The 19,157-nt window shown below is 39.2% G+C and overlaps 1 protein-coding gene across 1 annotated transcript in view; it reads left to right on the plus strand.

The window, feature by feature from the left end:
- Positions 1–19,157, plus strand: part of KIF13B (kinesin family member 13B) — a 269,721-nt gene that overhangs the window by 40,454 nt on the left and 210,110 nt on the right.

A 19,157-nucleotide genomic window follows, 5' to 3' on the forward strand; every position in this document is an offset into this window, starting at 1 on the left:
TTGGAACATTTTTCTGTAACTATTATGTAAATATATTGTTTCAAATACTGTATAATTAAAAAGTATAACCCCATTTTCATGGTGCTTTTCATTCTTTTGTTTAGTGCTTTAGTGCCTACTCTTTGTAATGTACTTGTAGATACAAATAATCATAGTCCCTCCCTTCATGGAGTTTCTACTTTAGTGGGGAAGATAAGACATGTACATAAGAGGCTCTTTGGGAAATTCAAAGGAGGAACAGATCATTTTCACCTGAGGGCTTTCCCCCAACAACACTGTTGTGAGGTAGGTAGTGCAAATACTATTATTCCCATTTTACAAGTGAGGAAACCAAGGTTCTCATTTTGTGACTTCTCTGAGATTATATAGCTAGTAAATGGCAGAGCTGGGATTTAGATCCAGGTCTTCTGACCCTAAGGCCAGTGCTCTTTTCACTATATCACATGATTTCCCCATAACATATGTTAAATTCAAATTATATATGAGTTTTAACAAGTAGAATTTAATAGAAATAGTTGTATCTTAATCTAGTTTTAAAAAATCTTTTTTTCCAAAACTCAGTTGGAACTAGCTTATATTCTCTTATACTGACTATGCATAGCTAATAAAAATTAAAGGTAGTCTCATATGATCAAATTAACAATAATCCTCTTTGACCTAAATTCTCTGACATTTTCTTTCTTTTTTTTTTTTTTTTGTGGGGCAGTGGGGGTTAAGTGACTTGTCACACAGCTAGTAAGTGTCAAGTGTCTGAGGCCGGATTTGAACTCAGGTACTCCTGAATCCAGGGCCGGTGCTTTATCCACTGCGCCACCTAGCCGCCCCCTAATTCTCTGACATTTTCAAAGTGTTATTAGAGATAAGGCCAGCCCTACGTGTTCCTATGTGTTTTTGTCTTGAGAATAGTTGGCACCAGCCTATTAGGTATAATTTCATTGATTCTGAATGGATCATCTAAACCCTAAATATAATCTCACCTTTTAATAACTAATTCGAGGTAAGATACATACTATCTCTAGAAAGCCCTTATATATATATATATATGTATGTATGTATATGTATGTATATGTATATATGTATGTATATGTATGTATATATGTATGTATGTGTATTGTGAGAATAAAATTGGATATTAGATCATAAATCTCCCCTACTTTTAACTTTTCCCTAATTTATCTCCCAGACTAGTAAATGGAAGAAGCTTTTGGTTTTCTAGATAGAGCCTTTATTGTATGGTAGTCACAAGGTGATGTTGATTAGAAGGATAGGAAAATAGAAATACAATACAAATCGTCTTAAGTCTAGGCTTAGTCTATATTCCTTATAAAAACTCACCAAACCGAAAAGGCCACCTTTGGAGAGAGAGAGACCGTCTGTGCCGCGCCGTCAGGAGTCCCGCCAAGCAGGCAAAAAGGCCTACTGCCGTTCTCTCCACCCCGGAAGTCAAAAACCCGGCAGGCAGTCTGACATGCGCAGCAGGCGGACTGTTCATCTCCTCCCCAAAAGGGTGGTCCTTGAAAAACTGGCGTCTTTCAGTTATCCTAACCGACTGTTAAAAACTTTCATATTTTACCACAGTATGTATATGTATATGTATGTATATGTATATATGTGTGTATATATATATATATATATGTATATATACATATATATATAAATGTACTAGATGAGGGACGGGGAAAATTATAGCATCCACTAACACGGGAATTATTATTTCTTCAGATTAATTGGAGAAGTGGCCAGGAGTACAACACAAGTAGTAGGCCGTTCAGTGGCCCCGTGGATAGAGTACTAGGGCTTCAATCAGGAAAATTTAAGTTCAAATACAGCCCCAGGCACTTATTAGCTGTGTGACCCTGGGCAAATAACTTAACCTCTGTTTGCCTGGAGGCTTTGGATACAGCAGTTTTGACTTTACTTTCTTCTTCTGAGTATGTGTTTTGATCTTCCTTGTCACCATAGTAATTTTCTGTGGTCGGATTTTTTTCTGTTTGCTCATTTTCCCAGCCTGTTTCTTGACTCTTAACTCTTTGCTGAAGTGAGGGCTCTGCTTCCAGGGTGGAGGGGGCACTATCCCAAGTTTCAGAGGTTTTGTGCAGCTGTTTTCAGAGATACTTCTAGGGACCTATAAGTTCTCAATTCTTCTGAGGTGGCTTGACCTAAGGAGAGGTGTGTTTACTACTCTCCTGGCCTGTGCTCTGGTCTGTGAGGGACAACAAGCACTCTTTTCTGCCCTGGAACTGTGAAGAGGGTCTTGGCTCCACTGTGTCCACAAGCTCTGGTGTGCTACTGCTCCTCCTTGCCCTTGAATGGAGACCCAAGACTCTGATCCAGATCTGAGTATGGGCAAAGGAACAAGAGTCCTGCCTCCAGTGCCAGCAAAGAGACCCCTGTAATCTCCTTCTGACCAGTTGTTTTGACCCCCTTACATCTGCGGGCTGAAAGTTCTGCAAGCAGTTGCTGCCACTGCTGCTACTCCTGATTCAGTGATTCCCAGGGCCTACTCTGATTTGCTGGGGCTAGGGCTGTGTTGGCATGACCTGCGCCAGATTGTTCTCTGCTCTCACCCCTGTACAACAGACCTTTGCTGCCAACCTTCTAAGTTGTTTTTGGCTGGAAGATTATTTCACCCTATCCTTTTGTGACATTCCAAAATTTGTTTTAGGGCATTTTTTAAAGATGGTCAGAGGGGTTTGGGGTGGAGCTCAGGTGAGTCCCTGCCTTTTCTTCGCCATCTTGGTTTCGCCACCTTCAATGAAATGACATTTTTGTAAAAAGTACTTAGAACAGTTCTTGGAATGTAGTAAGCACTAAATAAATGCGTCTTCTCTCCTCTTCCCACAAATTTTTATGGGTTATCTTGAAATTTGGAAAAGATAAAGATTATGAATACTACTGCTTAGGGTATATTCAGGTTTTGGGGGGTGTCATTTAGGGAAGAGGAGACAGAAAGGGAGAACTGGTTCTTGATTTGCATAAAGGTTGCCTCAAAAAGGGAAATAAGGGTGCCCAAAGAAAATTTGCTTTACAATTTTTGCAGTCGCTGGTCCCTAGTCCTCTCCTGAAAGGTACAGACTAAGTCTTTTTTTGTAATCCCCTAAGATTGGCACATTACACATGCTGGCATCTCTATGAATACTAAGGTGTATATTTTGCAGGTCTGAACAAGGAACAAGTAAACTTTCATATATGTTTTAATCTGAGAATATAATTATGAAATTCATTTGCATCCTAGGTTCTGAGTGTCTTTTCTGATTTGCTAAGTAAGTGTGACCTACGTTTGTATTATAATAAATTATTGCATTTCTTTGTTCATAGATCTCTCTTGAAGTTCCACTTACTAATTTTTTCAGACGTCAATTAAGCAAACATTCCTTATCCTAAGGATGTCTTTCATAACCCTTGTTCTTGAGATATGCAGCCTGATCAGTTAATCTTTTCTGATCCACTAAAAATTCTGTCCAAATGCTTCAGAACTTGTCTTGCTCTAAAGGTTCTTAATTTACTTCCTAGTGGTTTGTATTTTCTGCTGTTCAGATTATCTTGAATTTACTTGACTCTTGTTTTTATGCTGTATTTTCCAGTAGAATGTTCTCTCCTAAAAAAGCAGGGACTGGTTTTCATTTTACATTTGTATTCCCGATGTCAGTCCAGTACCTTGGAGATAGAAGTGCTTTTATGTTGGCTTCTCATGCTGGTTCCAGGCTGCCACCATCTTCACGATGATCCAAGGCTTTCAAAAAACTGCCAGGACTTCTCTTTTGGGCCCTGGAAGCTAGCTAATGGTGGCCAAGATGCATATCATGAAATTAGCTGATGAACTAGCTACACATGTTCTCTATTCATGGAATGATATTTGGAGATAATATTTAAGAATCCAGCATACTTTTGGCTTTGGATTTAAGTTCATTGCCTCTAATGTTTTAAGACATCAACTAGAAAAGAATGTTTAAGGCGGTACATGCTGAAAAGTGGCAAGAGAGCAGGAGGGTGGAGGGTAAACATTCCAAATAGATTGTTAAATCATATGATTGTAACCATACAACAGATTACAAAGGAATGTGACTTAAGTTAGAGTTGTGCCTATGATAGATCACATAGACACAGAGAAATTGAAAGTGAGGGAACAGATTAAATTTTTGGAACAAGTTTTGTTGCCCAAGGATGAACTTCAGAATCATAGAGTTTTACGTTTACGTGTGAAATTTAAAGTAATATCTTCTAGCTTTGGCCTGCTATTAAGATTTTTCTTTTCTTTTTTTTTTTTCTTTTTGCAGGGCAATGAGGGTTAAGTGACTTGCCCAGGGTCACACAGCTAGTAAGTGTCAAGTGTCTGAGGTCAGATTTGAACTCAGGTACTCCTGAATCCAGGGCTGGTGCTTTACCATTGCGTCATCTAGCTGCCCTAAGATTTTTCTTAATACATGTTAAGAGAAAACACATTGAGAGAAAGCGACATAGCAAATTTAATGCATATTCCACCAACCCTCTTTACAGAGCCTAACAATATATCACAATGCTCATCTGTAATGGAGAGAAGTATATGAGAGACTGGAATTCCCAGAACCAATGGCACCTAACCTTGTGACTACACACGAAAGTACATGCATAGAATCTCCTTGTGGAACTCTCACTGCAGATGACTTTTGAGGGCTGGGAAAGAGTTGTCTGATAAGACAATGTATTATGAGCTGTCCATTTCCTTCAGCCTAAAGGAAAGAAAACAAAAGCTTGATGTAGAAAGATTCTACTCACCTGCAGTTTTCTGTCATCCATCCATCCATATCTATCTATATCTAAAATTAGTTGAGAATTGAGAGTAAGTTTTGAATTGTCATAGAATAAAACCTCATAGGTATTTTTATGTCATAAGAAACAGAGGCAGTGGGCTTGTAATTACCACAAGTAATTATTGTCTAGCATGAAGAAATGATTAATTAGCTGAATCTAGTGGTTTCTTTCATAGTGGTAACTTTTATAGGTTTACTGGAAAATGAAAGATAATACATTTTGAAACTGCTCCAATTTTAGCTTTGCAAAAAAATGACTAGTTCAGAAGTTAATCTTAGATTTTATGTTCACAGAGTAAATTTATATTTTTCCCTGAAAAGCTATCATATTAAATGGGCTTTTTTATCATAAAAGTATTTTATTATTTTCTAGTTACATGTAGAGATAGTTTTCAACATTTGTTTTTATAAGATTTCTAGTTTCAAATTTTTCTCCCTCCCTCTCCCTTCTCCAAGACAGCAAGCAATCTGATATAGGTTATATATGTACAATCACATTAAACATATTTCTGCATTAGTCATGCTATGAAAGAAGAATCAGAGTAAAAGGGAAAAACCTCAAAAAAGAAAAACAAAAAAAGTAGAAATAGTATGGTTCAATCTGCATCTACATTCCACAGTTCTTTTTTTTTTTTTTCTGGATTTGGAGAGCATTTTCCATCATGAGTCTTTTGGAACTATCTTGGATCATTGTATTGCTGGGAAGAGTCAAGTCTATCACAGTTGATCAACACACAATGTTGTTGATACTGTGTACAATGTTCTCCTGGTTCTGCTCATCTTACTCAGCATCAATTCATGTAAGTCCTTCTAGGTTTCTCTGAAATCTTGCCTGCTTATCGTTTCTTACAACACAATAGTATTCCATTACATTCATATGCCACAATTCTATCACATTCATATACCATATAAATGGGCTTTTAAGGTAAAACATTCAGAATTAGAGTAAAACAATATTTTCAGAATTTCAAGATATGGCAGACCTTGATACATAGTGATTAATAGTGTGAATCTCCATAATGTAATCTGTTCCTGGCAGTCATGGTATCTGAACCACTTTATGGCTTCAAGTCATCTTTTAAAGCCAGATGCTTTGTTTTTGGTTCTGTTGTATTGATATTTTTGTACTTATACTCTATATATTACCATAATAGGAATAATTACACTGAAGTTGGTGCTAGCACCCCAAAATTTCAGGAATAAAGCTTTCTATCAGATCTGGAGTTGAGGGGAAACATACTCTGTATTAGGTACCGAAGCTATTTTTTTTAAATTGGGGTTTTAAAGAGGGAGAAGAAAATGCAAGAAAATATTTTTAAAAATAAAACAGTTTTTGAATTAGATTTTCAGGTTTCTATTATGCCAGGAGACTCAGTAAAAAGAATAAACTTGGGACAAATCAAATAAACACTGGATAGCTTTACAGTGAAGTGCAAAAAGTAAATGAAAATTTCAATAAACATTGATTAGTACCTACTAAGTGTTAGGCACTGTGCTTAGCATTGGGGATATAAATATGAAAGAAGACAGCCTCTGCCCTTAAAGAGTTTACAATCTAATGGGGAAAGACCACACGCTAAAGGAAACTGAAAAGTGTGAGCAGGGATTTGGGAGACCTAGAACTTGTAGTTGTCTGTTGTGATAAGACACATAATTACATATTATTCCAAATAAGATCCTTTTTTTGTCATTGAAGTATAAACAAGTAATTATTAGCAAAAAAAAAAAACAAAAACCCACAGGAAAAAAACTGTTGTTGAATTTGTTGAATGCATATATAGGGAGCATGTTGGGGCCTTGCACAATTTCATATGGTGAGTACCAGTGTGCTAAACTGTAATAAGAACATTATCTTGACACCAGGGTAGAGTTCTTTATTGTGTTGAGAACTGTGAATCACAGAAAACAGTGAAAGGGCTGCATCCCAGCTTAGAGAACTGACTGGGGAAGTTAGTTTTAGCGTCGACACTGACTGACTCAGCAGAATGACCAAAAATGAGTAGGTTCTGGCTGAGCAAGGAGGAAGAGAAAGGGAGGAGGTGTCTGGGATTGGTACCTGGCATATCAGAATGAATCTCAGTCTGAAAGAAGGGATGGTGTCTGGCACTTAAACTAGAAAGAAAGGAGGCATTGTGCTTCCTAACAAATGCAAGTCATCAAGTATTTATAAAGCCCTAGGTATGTGCAGGGCATTGTGCTAGGGAAGCTTTGGGGCTGCAAGGACAGAAGAAATGAAAATCAGTCCCAACCTTCATTTTACTAGGGGCTTACAATTAGTTAACAGGTAGATAAATCCACATAACTTAAGGGAAGGAAGTATTAACCAGGAGAATGTGGAAAGGCTTTCTTAGAAGGTGTTGACTGAGATGAAGGAAGTTAAGGATTCTAAGAGACCAAGTCAAGAAGGTACAGAGACAGAATGAAGAGTTAGGAATAGCAAATGGGCCAATTTGGCTGGAAGATAGTGTGTGAATCAAGGGAAGGAATGTGAAATGTCTGGAAGGTTAAGTTGAAGTCACATGGTGAAGATCTTGCTATTTTATTCAAATGGGCCTATTATTTGCCTTTATGTGGAGCTGAGCATAGACTGTACCTGAGTGAAATGGAATTCATTGTATTTTCTTTAACTTTTCTTCAAGCTGAGTGTGGTGACTGATTTGCTTACAGCAAGCTTTTCTAATTGTCTGATTCATTGAGTTTCTGGTTTCTTTTGATCTATAGTTTTTTCCACATTATACAGAACTTTATTTATTAATATATTTTTTTCATTAGATTTTAGCCATATAAGTTAAAAGGTTTTAAACAGGGGGCAGCTAGGTGGCACAGTGGATAAAGCACCAGCCCTGCATTCAAGAGTACCTGAGTTCAAATATGGCCTCAGACACTTGACACTTACTAGCTATGTGACCCTGGGCAAGTTACTTAACCGCCATTGCCCCGCAAAAAAAAAAAATTAAAAATAAAAAAAAAAAGGTTTTAAACAATAGTAACTTGACTAATGTGGAAATACATTTAATGTGAATGTATATAACCTATATCAGATTGCTTGCCGTCTTGGGGAGGAGGAAAGGGAAAAGGGGAGAGAGAGAAAAATCTGTAACTCAAAATTTTGTAAAAACAAATGTTGAAAACTATCTTTACATGTAACTGGAAAAAAATAAGAAAAGATTGAACAATGATAACTGGACTTGGAGATTGTTAAAAGATAGTAAATGGGGGCAGCTAGGTGGCGCAGTGGATAGAGCACCAGCCCTGGAGTCAGGAGTACCTGAGTTCAAATCCAGCCTCAGACACTTAACACTTACTAGCTGTGTGACCCTGGACAAGTCACTTGACCCCAATTGCCTCACTTAAAAAAAAAAGATAGTAAATGAAGAATGCAAACTGATTATTCAGCCTGTCCACTTTAGTTGGATGGGGGATACTGATAAAACCTTAACATTCTGTTGTGACATCACATAATGCAACAAATAAAATCATGAATTTCTTTTAAGAAGCATTTTAGGGGGCAGCTAGGTGGTGCAGTGGATAAAGCACCAGCCTTGGATTCAGGAGTACCAGAGTTCAAATCTGGCCTCAGACACTTGACACTTACTAGCTGTGTGACCCTGGGCAAGTCACTTAACCCTCATTGCCCTGCCAAAAAAAAGAAGAAGAAGAAGAAGAAGCATTTTAACCCAAATAGGCAAAGTACTTGATGGTTCTTTACTTCATCAATAATTTTCTATTTGATGACCAAAGCACTTAGCCAATCCAGTTTTTGCCTGATGATGAAGTAGATCATATAATTGCATCTATAACTTTTATCTGAGACATTTTAGATCACTGTATAAATTATGACGTACTTGGTACAAGGTCTTGATGCAGAGTGGTACAGTAGAAAGAACCTTGGGTGGCATTCTAGGAGACCCAGGTTCTGGTCTTGCCTGGATTACTAACTGGTCTTGTGACCTTGGGCAAATTGCTTTACTTTGCAGAGTTTTCGTGAATATACTACAAATCTTAAAGTGTTCGATAAATGGGAGTTGTTATGATTATGACCTCTCAGGGACTGTTTTCTTCTTTATAAAAAGGAGTTAAATCAGATGCTAACTAAACACCATTCCAGTCACTGAAGTTTGATGACTATGGGAAATTTTATCTTCAAATCCACATTTGCAAAACAAAGTAAGCTGTGGTTTGACAAGACAAGGCCAATAGTAATATTTTTGGTGAATCAAGAGGAGAATGATAGCAAATGTAAATGTTTGTAAAAAGCCAACTAAAATAAACTTGGTAACTATAGCCTTTCTTCTTATTCTTAGGTGAGAGTGTTTAAAAAGTAGTTACAATGAAATTCTGAAGCAAAGTGTTTTTTCTTCTAACTGGAGTACAGAGAACTTGGGTTTTCTGCTGTCCTCATTTCTAGTCCTCCCAAAGCAGATGCTTTTTCTTACAATGTTCCCCTCATCCAGTGGAAAAACCTAACTACTCTACACTTCTTTATATGCTGGCTACTTTGGAAAGCCCAGATCAAGTCCCACTTCCACAAAGCCTTCCCTAGACATTCCATGCCATACCGATTGCAAACTTTTTTTTATAATTCTTTCTATTGTACTCATTATATGCATCACAATGAATGGTTCACTATACTGCTTTCTTCAGATGGTTCATTTATGCATAGATATTTCTGTTCTCCTTACCATTATAGTAACCAGCACCACCCTAAGCACATCGAAAGTGTTTGAAAAAGATTTTCTGAATGATTATTTGTTACTTAGGAGGATAGGCTTGAGAGAGGGACCACCATAGTAGAATTTGTGAAATAAAGTGGGCTTGTGCTACCAATTCTCTTACCTCTCGTGGAATGGCTAATGAGATACATAGAAAAGGTTGAGTCTATCTATAGAGAAGAAAAAAAAAAGGATAGAAGACAGCTTAGTTATTATAATTCAACTCTGCCAACATGCTGATCACAGCAAATGCCGTATTTTGGAGGCAGGGGGAGATAAGTAATTACTAAACCCTAAGGGAGAGATTGGGTTCTCCTTTGATTCCTGTTGTGGTTGACAAGCAGGGGCTCCCATGGGGGAAGAGAGAGGAGGGCTTCAGGCAGATGAGTTCTCTCAGTAAAAATGTGCCATGTCCCTTCCAGATATACTTAGAAGGACAGTAAAATCATGATGGATGTAAGTTTATCTTTGAATAATTCTATCTTTAGAATCCTTAAAAAATACCCACTGATGAAGTGTCATACAATTTAAAATAATTGAATTAATTTTTTTTTTTGGTCATACAACTTCCCCACCCCCGCCCCCGCCCCTTATATTAGTCATTTTTAAATGGCCAGTTGGGTGACTTATTAGGGATATAAGTCACATCTTTTTTCTGGATCTGATAACATTCTGAATCAGGACTTGCACCCAGGTAGGTCTTCCTGACTTCCAGGCTGGCCCTGTGACCACTGTGACATGCTGCCTCTCCTAAATGTTGTCTCAGATGCCAGTTCTAGATCCAGTGATGCTATGTATGAACACATTCTCTTTGTACCTGTGTTTTCCTACCTCTTGTGCACTACTGGATGCTAATATCTGTTTCAACTTGGACAGAGCTTCTGCCTGTGCTCCACTGTTTGATCTGAATTCTTCAACACTGACTAGAGTTGCCCTGTTCAGCCTCTGAACTTTTCCTGTTCTCTCTGTTTGGCCAGAGACTCCTGACTTACTTGTCTTTCTCCTCACTGTGCCTGCTGGTGAGGTCTTTGTGTATGAGACTGTCTTCTGTGCCCTGGTGGGGTGTGGTTGCTTTCCTAGGGCCATGCTCTCCTGGCTGCTTGTGACTGAGTATGTACAATGAAGACTTGGAACTTCAGAATTCATGAGAATTTAAATCTGTGCTTCAGTGTACTGGGGTTGTCTTTTCCTAATTTGTGAATCCCTTCATTTGTAGAAGGGGACGCGCTGCCTGCTGCCAAAGGGAGCAGGATGGCTAGGATGACCAAGCTTGTCTATCTTTTTCAGGTGCTGCAAGATATTGCTAGGGAGACTCTAAGGTTTTGACTTTCAAATAAATTCTTTACATTCCTGTATACATTCAGTCCAAATCCTATGACAACTTGTATGTGGGATTGTGCGGATAACCAAAGCACTTCTAAAACCCAGTCGATTGCTAATAATCTCTCATAATCTGTACAACAAAAGGCCCCTGGAGTCTTTTACAGTGAAGTTGGACCTGCAGTCACTTTTCATTTATTGAGAACACTTGAGTATTTGTATAACTTTTAATTAGTAATAACCATAGTGACTCCACCTGGTGTTATAGCTCCTACCCCCAGACAGAAACCACCTAGGTGTCTGCTTCTGAGTTGTGAGTTTGCTCTGCAGTGTAGCAACTTGCATAATGTTCCTACAGTTCTTTTTAGGACTGAGGGAAGTGGGGTGAGTTATGAGCTGTTGTTTTTATTGGCACTTAGTGTTCAAGGTCATCTTCTTACTTTAAAAGGAATAAGTGATGCAAGTAGAGTATGGACTTTTTTGAAATGCTATAAATGAAAGTCATCTCCCGTAAAGGTGATTTTGACTTTGGATCTCTCTGTTTACAGAAACTTGTGTTTTGTTTTGTAAGTATCAGAAAGATTGTGAGGTAACTAGGGTAGGATCAAAATGATATTTGAAATAGAGGAGAGATAATGGAAAGTATTCTCTACTGGGTTTTAGAGGAGCTTTAAAAAAAAAGACTGACTAGTAATGCTTTCTTCAGTCCCTCTAGATGGCTCGTTTCATCTTTCAAAAAGCAAAGCAGCTTGTTATCCTTTCGTTGGGAAGTTACTGAAGAGAGTTCTGAACAAAGTAGGAAGACGTAGGTTCTAGTCCAGGCTGTTCTGTTAACTCGCTGTGTGACTTTGGTTGGGCAAGTCACCTCCCCTGTGGGGGCCTCAGATTCTTCCTTATATGTAAAATGAAGTGTGTTATACAGAGGTATCAAATTTGCAGGCTGCACATAGGCCTGCAAAACTCTTGAGTTGGGCCTGAGCCAGATTAAAATGTAACTGGGAAATGTTTAACAAAATAAATAAAAATACAATACATCGTAGATAATCTTAGTTTGTTTTTCTTTATTAATTGTGGCCCACAGACATCTGTTTCAATTTGAGTTTGACACCACTGGACTAGATAATCTCTAAGGTTCCTTCAAGCTCTAAGATCCTATGATCTTAAGTGTGTATTTATTACATGATCCTGCCAAAGCAATACTTTTTTGTTTTTGTTTTTTTGGTGGGGCAGTTGGGGTTAAGTGACTTGCCCAGGGTCACACAGCTAGTAAGTGTTAAGTGTCAGAGGTCGGATTTGAACTCAGGTATTCCTGAATCCAGGGCCGGTGCCTTATCCACTGCGCCATCTAGCTGCCCCCCCGCCCCCAAAGCAATACTTTTAAGCCCTCATCCTTGTCCTGCTCTTTCAAGTTTATTTTTGCTCATGTTGACCTCCATCTTCCCCATGTCCCTTACCACTGCCTCACAGTTTTGAACTACATATGATTTCCCAGGCATGCTATTCATGGAACATAGATTAGGTTTACAAATACTATAAATGAAATTTGTCCCATATATGTTTAGGATTCTCATCTTGTTGCTCCTCTTGCTTACTTAATGCTGATGTATTTGGGTCTGTTCTGATGTATGTTCTGTTATGACCAAATATTGATAGAGACACTCTTTGAATTATAACGAGTATTAGAATAAAATCCACCGAAGTAGAAGATCATGGAACTGTAGATGTAAGGTTGGATGACACCAAAAAGATCATCATCTAATCCAGCTGTCTCCTTTTTGCAGCTGGATGGTGTGGTAGATTGCACACTGGACCTGGTCTCTCTGTAGCCTGTGATGCTGTTGATCACTCTCTCCTTCCTTGCTACTCTCTCCTAGTTCTCCTATCTGCCTAACCACTTCTTACTCTTCTTTGCTATATCCTCATCCGGATCACACCCTCTAATCTGTAAGGGTCCCACAAGGCTCTGTCCTGGGGCCATCTTCTCTTCTATACTTCTTCCCTTGCTGATCTCATCAGCTCCCATGGATATAATTGCTCATGATTCTGAAATCTGCCTGTTTTGCCCTAATTTCTTTGCTGACCTTTAGTCTTACATCTACCACTTTTCAGATATCTCAAACTGCATGTCCAGTGGTTATCTTAAACTCAACACGTCCAAAACATAATCTTCTCCCCCCTCAAACTTCCCTATTACTGTCTGAAGGTACAACCATCTTATCTCACTAGTCTTCCCAGGCTCTCAACCTAAGAGTCATCCTCAACTCTATTGCAGTAGCCTGCTGGTGGGTCTCCCTGCTTCAAGTCTTTCCTTACTCCATTATTCATTTTTTTTTTTAGCCTTTTTTTTTTTTTTTGCAGGGCAGTGAGGGTTAAGTGACTTGCCCAGGGTCACACAGCTAGTAAGTGTCAAGTGTCTGAGGCCGGATTTGTACTCAGGTCCTCTTGAATCTCCAGGGCTGGTGCTCTATCCACTGCACCATCTAGCTGCCCATGGGGTTTTCTTGATAAAGATACTGGAATGGTTTTCCAAGTTCATTTTCAAATGACGATTGGGACCCACAGCTAGCACATTTCTGAGGCCAGATTTGAACTCAGGAAGATAAGTCTTCCTGACTTCAGGCCAGGTATTCTACCTACTGTGCCACCTAGGTGCCACCCTAAGCTTTCCCTAACCCCTCTTAATTCTGCTTCCCTCTGTTAATTATTTCCTTTTTTCCCTGTATATGGCTTGTTTTGTATATATATGTTTTCATGTTGTCTCCCCGATTAGATTATGAGATTTTTGAGTGTAGGGACCATGTTTTGCCTCTTTTTGTATCCCCAGAGCTTAGCACAATGCCTGGCACATAGTAAGCACTTAATATAAGCTTATCAACTGACCTATTTATAGTGGTTTGTTCAAGGTGCAGCAGACGGTATATCAGTAGGCCTAGGATTTGTAGTTCTAAGGCTGCCTCTTTACCATATGAATGGTATAAGATAACATATGTGAAATAAACTTTGAAAAGTAAAAAAGTACTATGCAGATCCAAAATGAAACAAGTAATAGTGTATGAAAATCATCCCCATCTTTTTCAATCATTTCTACCTTTTTTCTTGCCTCACACTAAAGATAAAGATGGAGACAGAATTCTTTCCTTGTTGATCAGAGTAAATATATTTTAAAGCTGAGTCACAGCATAATGTACCATTTGGAAAACACTCCATTGGTTCAGATATAGTCATGACTAGAAGGTGGTGGCTAGAATAAGTAGTAACCAGGAATTATGTAATCCCTTTTTGGGGGGGATTGTTTATGTAGTTCTATCTATAATGAAAAACATTTTTGTTAGACAGAAATCGCTAGGAAGCAAAAATTGGAACAGTCTTGAGGGAGCTTATAGTTTTTTGTGGGAGCCAATATATACCCATTTAAGTATATACAAAATAAAATATGAGGTAATATTAAGCCATCTTTGATCTTCCTGCTATAAAGTAGTGAGCCCTGTTGTTGTGGCTTATGTAGTCTATCTCATTAACTTAGGGTTATATAGTTTATGTGGGCATATTCATAGGTTTTTTTTTAAAGTGGAAGAAATATTAATCATTATGTAAACTATAAACTACTGTTAGCACTGTGTGAAACTATGCATATTTTATGTTTCTGCATGATTGGTTAATTTATCTCATTCAGGTAAAACTTTGTAATAGCATCTAGAAGAAAGGGACAGGAAGATTAATCTTACCTCTTTTATTCCTTTTCAAATTTTTTTCAATTATTTGAAAATTTATTTTTCCTTCTAACGCACCCCCTCCCCCAAAGAAGAAACAAATGGCTTTAACATATATGCATAGTCAAGTCAACAAAGTTCCCCATTACCCATATCCCCAAATGTATGTATCATTCTGTATATTTACTGCATCACTTCTCTAGGAAGTCACTGGTTCTCTGGAATTATGACTGTTCATTGTCTTGATCAGAGTTCTTAACTCTTTTCAAAGTTGTTAGTCTTTTTGTAATGTTATTGTATTATTCTCCTGACTTTACTCACTTTAATACTGTTATTTCAAGTGCCTCTGAGTTCATAGGCGTGCACATTCCCTCCATCACAGTTCAAAACCTCTTTATTCAGTGGCCATTGTTCACAGGTCGCTGTCGCCAAAGAATTTTATCAGCTGGTGGCCAGATAGGCAGTGTGGTATAGCAGAAAGGGTGGTGAATTTGAAAACAGAAGTCCTGTGTTCAAATTCCACTTCTGCCACTTACTGCTTGTGTGACCATGTACACTTCTCTGGGCCTCAATTCTTTATCTGTGAAATTGAAGGGATTTGACTCAGTGGTCTCTAAGTCCCTTCTAGCTCTTAATCTACGGAACATCTATTGCCAAGCCTACATTCAAAGCCTTTGTAACTAGTAAGACCTGCCGTGGCTTGGGCCCTGCTGTCATGATCTTCAAGAACTCAGGCATCTCCCTATTTTGATGACTTTTCACAGAAGGAACTTCCTGGAGTTTTAGAACTATATGCTACTTAAAATTATATGCCCAGGGAAATGGATTCTTCAACAAAGTAGAGCTCTGGTTTAAATTAAATTCACTAAGCATGTAGCAGATGCTTACTGTGTGCCCGGCACTAAGAATACAAAGAAAACCAAACAATAGTCTTTGTCCACAAGAAGCTTCTGTTCTGCTGGTGGATACAGCATTTAACAGATAATCAATACAAGATAGTTTGAGAAAGGGTAAGAACTAACAACTGCTGGAATTGAGAAGGGGCTCAGGAAAGGGGAACAAGTAATTCTTGCCCAAAAGAGAAAGCATCTGAGCTGAGTGTTGGAGGAAAGAAGCTAAGGATTCTAAGAGGCAGAAGACAGAACGAAGGTGGGGAAGACTAGGTTCAGAGAACAAAATAGGTCTGTTATGCCGGAGTTGACAGTGTGTAAATGGCAGTCAGGTGAAATAAGTTTTAAAAAGGAATTTGGGGGCCAGGTTGTAAAGGCTTTAAATGATGGAATAAGGAGGTTGTACTTTCCCCTAGAAGCAATATGGTGCCATTGACAATCCTTGAGCAGTGGAACACATGGCAATGGAGTACATGCTTTATTTAGGAAGATAATTTTGTCAGCTGTGGAGGCTGGTTTGGACGGGGAGTGACAGAAGCAGGTAGACTAGAAGACTATTGATTGTAGTAGTGCCTGGAAGCACTGAGGAGAGCTTGAAGGAGCTGTGACACCTGTGATTTCATCAGTCTGGATAGTTTCTCCATTCCTTTCCCCCTTTCTCATTCCTGTCCGTGCTGTCTTAAGTCCTCCATGGAGAATGCATATGACTTACTTCTGGTGCTCCTTATGCCATTTCCTGTCTCATCTTATTTAATTCTTCAGCCACCTAGGATTTTTATTTCTTTATACTTAGGAATTACCTGTAAACACAGCATTACTTTCTCAGACTAAACGTATAGAAGGCACTTGCCATTCCTAGGTGAATTCCCTCTAGAGTAGGGTGATCACTAGGACAGATGTCTTGTGCATCTATCTTATGCTAGCACATGCCTTCCTCTTTCTCCTTTTATCTTCCAAATTCAGAACTTCCCTTTGCAGATTTAACCTCACCTGCTTGTTTTTCTGCTTAAGGCAATTAGCAGTAAAGTCTGAATGATCAATAAATAAGTTTAAGCCTCCCTAGTATTTAAGATACTGGTTGGTGGTGTGGAAAGAGCCCTGTATTTGTAGTAAAAAATGTTTTGATCCTGACTGCCACTTATAAACTTTGTGATCTGAGGAAGTCATTTAGCACCTCTAAAATTTAGTTCATTTATAAAACTAGACTCATTAGATGGTCTCTAAGGTCCCTCCCAACATTTAAATTTCCTTGAGCATTCTTATCCTTAAAGGGGATCTTGTTAGACTCAGTTGGTGGACTAGGTGAGAGATATTTTTTAGCTGTGGGGCCTTCTGATGGTTTCTCCTCTAGGAAGTTGTCACCTTCCCAATGTCAAACAGGTCCAACAGGGAGCTTACCGCAAATCAAAATTGTTTAGTAGCCCATAGCACGTAGCGTCTACTTTCTACATTTACCCTCTAAACCTTTGCTAATGACTGTGCACCCAGTATATTACTCAGATCTAGGTACACTCAGCCATACTCTGTATCACAACATGCCCTGTGCCATCCCACCTTGGTGCTCTGCTCCTGTTGGCCCCTTTCTCTAAAATGTCCTTCCAGTTCTGTGGATTCCTAGCCATTCTTTAAAGCCCAGCCCAAAGGCCATTTCTTCCGTGAAACTTTCCTTGCTCTCCCCCCACCATGAGTGACAGCACTCTCTAATCTGTTCTTAAGTTGTACACTTCATGATGACATGGACTGCATTTTAACCAAACTTTGAATTTCCAGCGACCTTCAATCAGCAGGTATTGATTGACCTCCTACTGTGTGCTTGGCACTGGAATTCACAGTCTTTTACCCTTGTGGAACTTGCATTCTGTTGGAGGAAACACTCGTACACATAGAAGCACATACAAAAATATATAATGTAAACCATATATATAGTGAATACAAGGTGTAATCAGAAAAGGCCTTATGAACATGTAGTTCTCAAGTTGAGCTTTGAAGGAAGCTTGGTCTTCTTAGAGGCGGAGGTGTGGAGGGTGTGCTTTGTTATGTGTGAGGAACTGCAGGGAGGCCACTTTGGCCAGACTGCTAAGAGTGTGAAGAGGAGGAATATTAAGAGACTGGCAAGACAGGGTGGGGCCCAGCTGTGAAAGAATTTAAATGCTTTAGGTTTGTACCTATGGGCAATAGGGAGCTGCTGGATTTTGTTGAATCTAGGAGTGGCATAGTCAAAGTTATGTGTGGAGGATGAGTTGGGGGAGGAGGAGAGACCTGAGGCAGAGAGACCAATGAGGAAGATGTTGTGGTTCAGAGAATTGTTGGAAGTGCTGAAAGGTACTCTATGTAGAGGTAGAATTGATGAGATTTGGTGGCTGATTAGCTCTGTGGTGTCAGTGAGAGTAAGGAGGTGATGATGACAGCCAGACAAGGTCCATTTGACCATGGCATCATAGGGAAGTTTAGAAGAGGTTGATTTGGGGGAGAGGAGAATGAGTTCTGCTAGGACATGTTGAGCTTGACATGTCAGTTCTAAATGTCTAATAGATGGTTGGGGATATGGGCTTGGAGCTCAGGAGAGAAACCAGGACTGGTTACATAGATGTGGGAGTTTTCTGCATAGGAAGATGACTGAAGGCATGGGAAATGATGAGAGGGTAGAGAGAGAAGGCAGCCCAGGAGTGGTCCTGGGAGGACATCCACAGTTGGGAGTCCAGTATAGGTCTAGCAAAAGGAGCCTGAGAAATATTGGCCAGACTGGTAAGAGATCCAAAGGAATGCAGTGTCACAAAAATCCAAAGAGGTGTGACCAGCAAAGTCAGATACTACAGAGCAGACAAGAAGGATAAAATTGGAGAAAATACCATCAGAGTTTGCAATTGAGAAATCATTGGTGATTTTGGAATAAGCAGTTTCAGTTGAGTGATGATGTCAGAAGCCAGAGGGCAGGAGATTTAGGAGCAAGTGAGAAGAGAGGAAGTGAGAAGGAAGGAGTATACACAGCTTTCTTTAGGACTTGTGTTTTGAAAAGAAGGGGAGATATAGAATAACAATTTGAGGAAACTCGGTGGGCACTTACTTCAGTTTTGAGTTGAATTAAAAAGTCAGCTTTGAGGAAGATTATGGGTAGGTGCCGCTCCTAAACCACAGTGGAAACTCCTCTAATCAGTTATGGTCTCTTTTATTGATCAGTGATTCTTTAGTGTAGATGCTGACTCATCCTATGTGGTTTTTACGCATGTCTTTTCATAAATCTTCTATAAAGACTCTACTCAAATTTCTGGGCCCTTCCTTTGGCTCTTTGAATATTTCATGGATCCCAGTGCTGCACTTGGGTCATCCATCTGTTATCCTTGAATTTTGCTTCATTCCCTGGAGACAGAGTGGTTTAGGCTCTCAACAGAAAGGGGGCGGCGGGGCGGGGTGGGGAGGAGACCAATCCTTGGCTTTCTAGATATAGCTAGCTAGCCTTTTATGTTATCGGAGTTATTCTTTTGGGCAGGGATTATTTCACTTTTGTCTTTGTATCCCCAGAGTTTAGCACAGTGGCGCGTGCACACACACACACACACACACACACACACACACACACACAGAGTAAGGTTTAAGAAATGTTTATTGATTGATGAACAGTGCAGTGTGCTTAGGTCGAGAGGGGAATTTGACTGTCCAGAGTCACAAAGCCATGATGTTTCAGAGCCGAGGCTTGAAACCAGGTCTTCTGGACTCTGAGGTCTGTTCTCTATTCGC

The sequence above is a fragment of the Dromiciops gliroides genome, chromosome 2 (genome assembly GCF_019393635.1).
Source record: "Dromiciops gliroides isolate mDroGli1 chromosome 2, mDroGli1.pri, whole genome shotgun sequence".
NCBI classification, from domain to species: domain Eukaryota; kingdom Metazoa; phylum Chordata; class Mammalia; order Microbiotheria; family Microbiotheriidae; genus Dromiciops; species Dromiciops gliroides.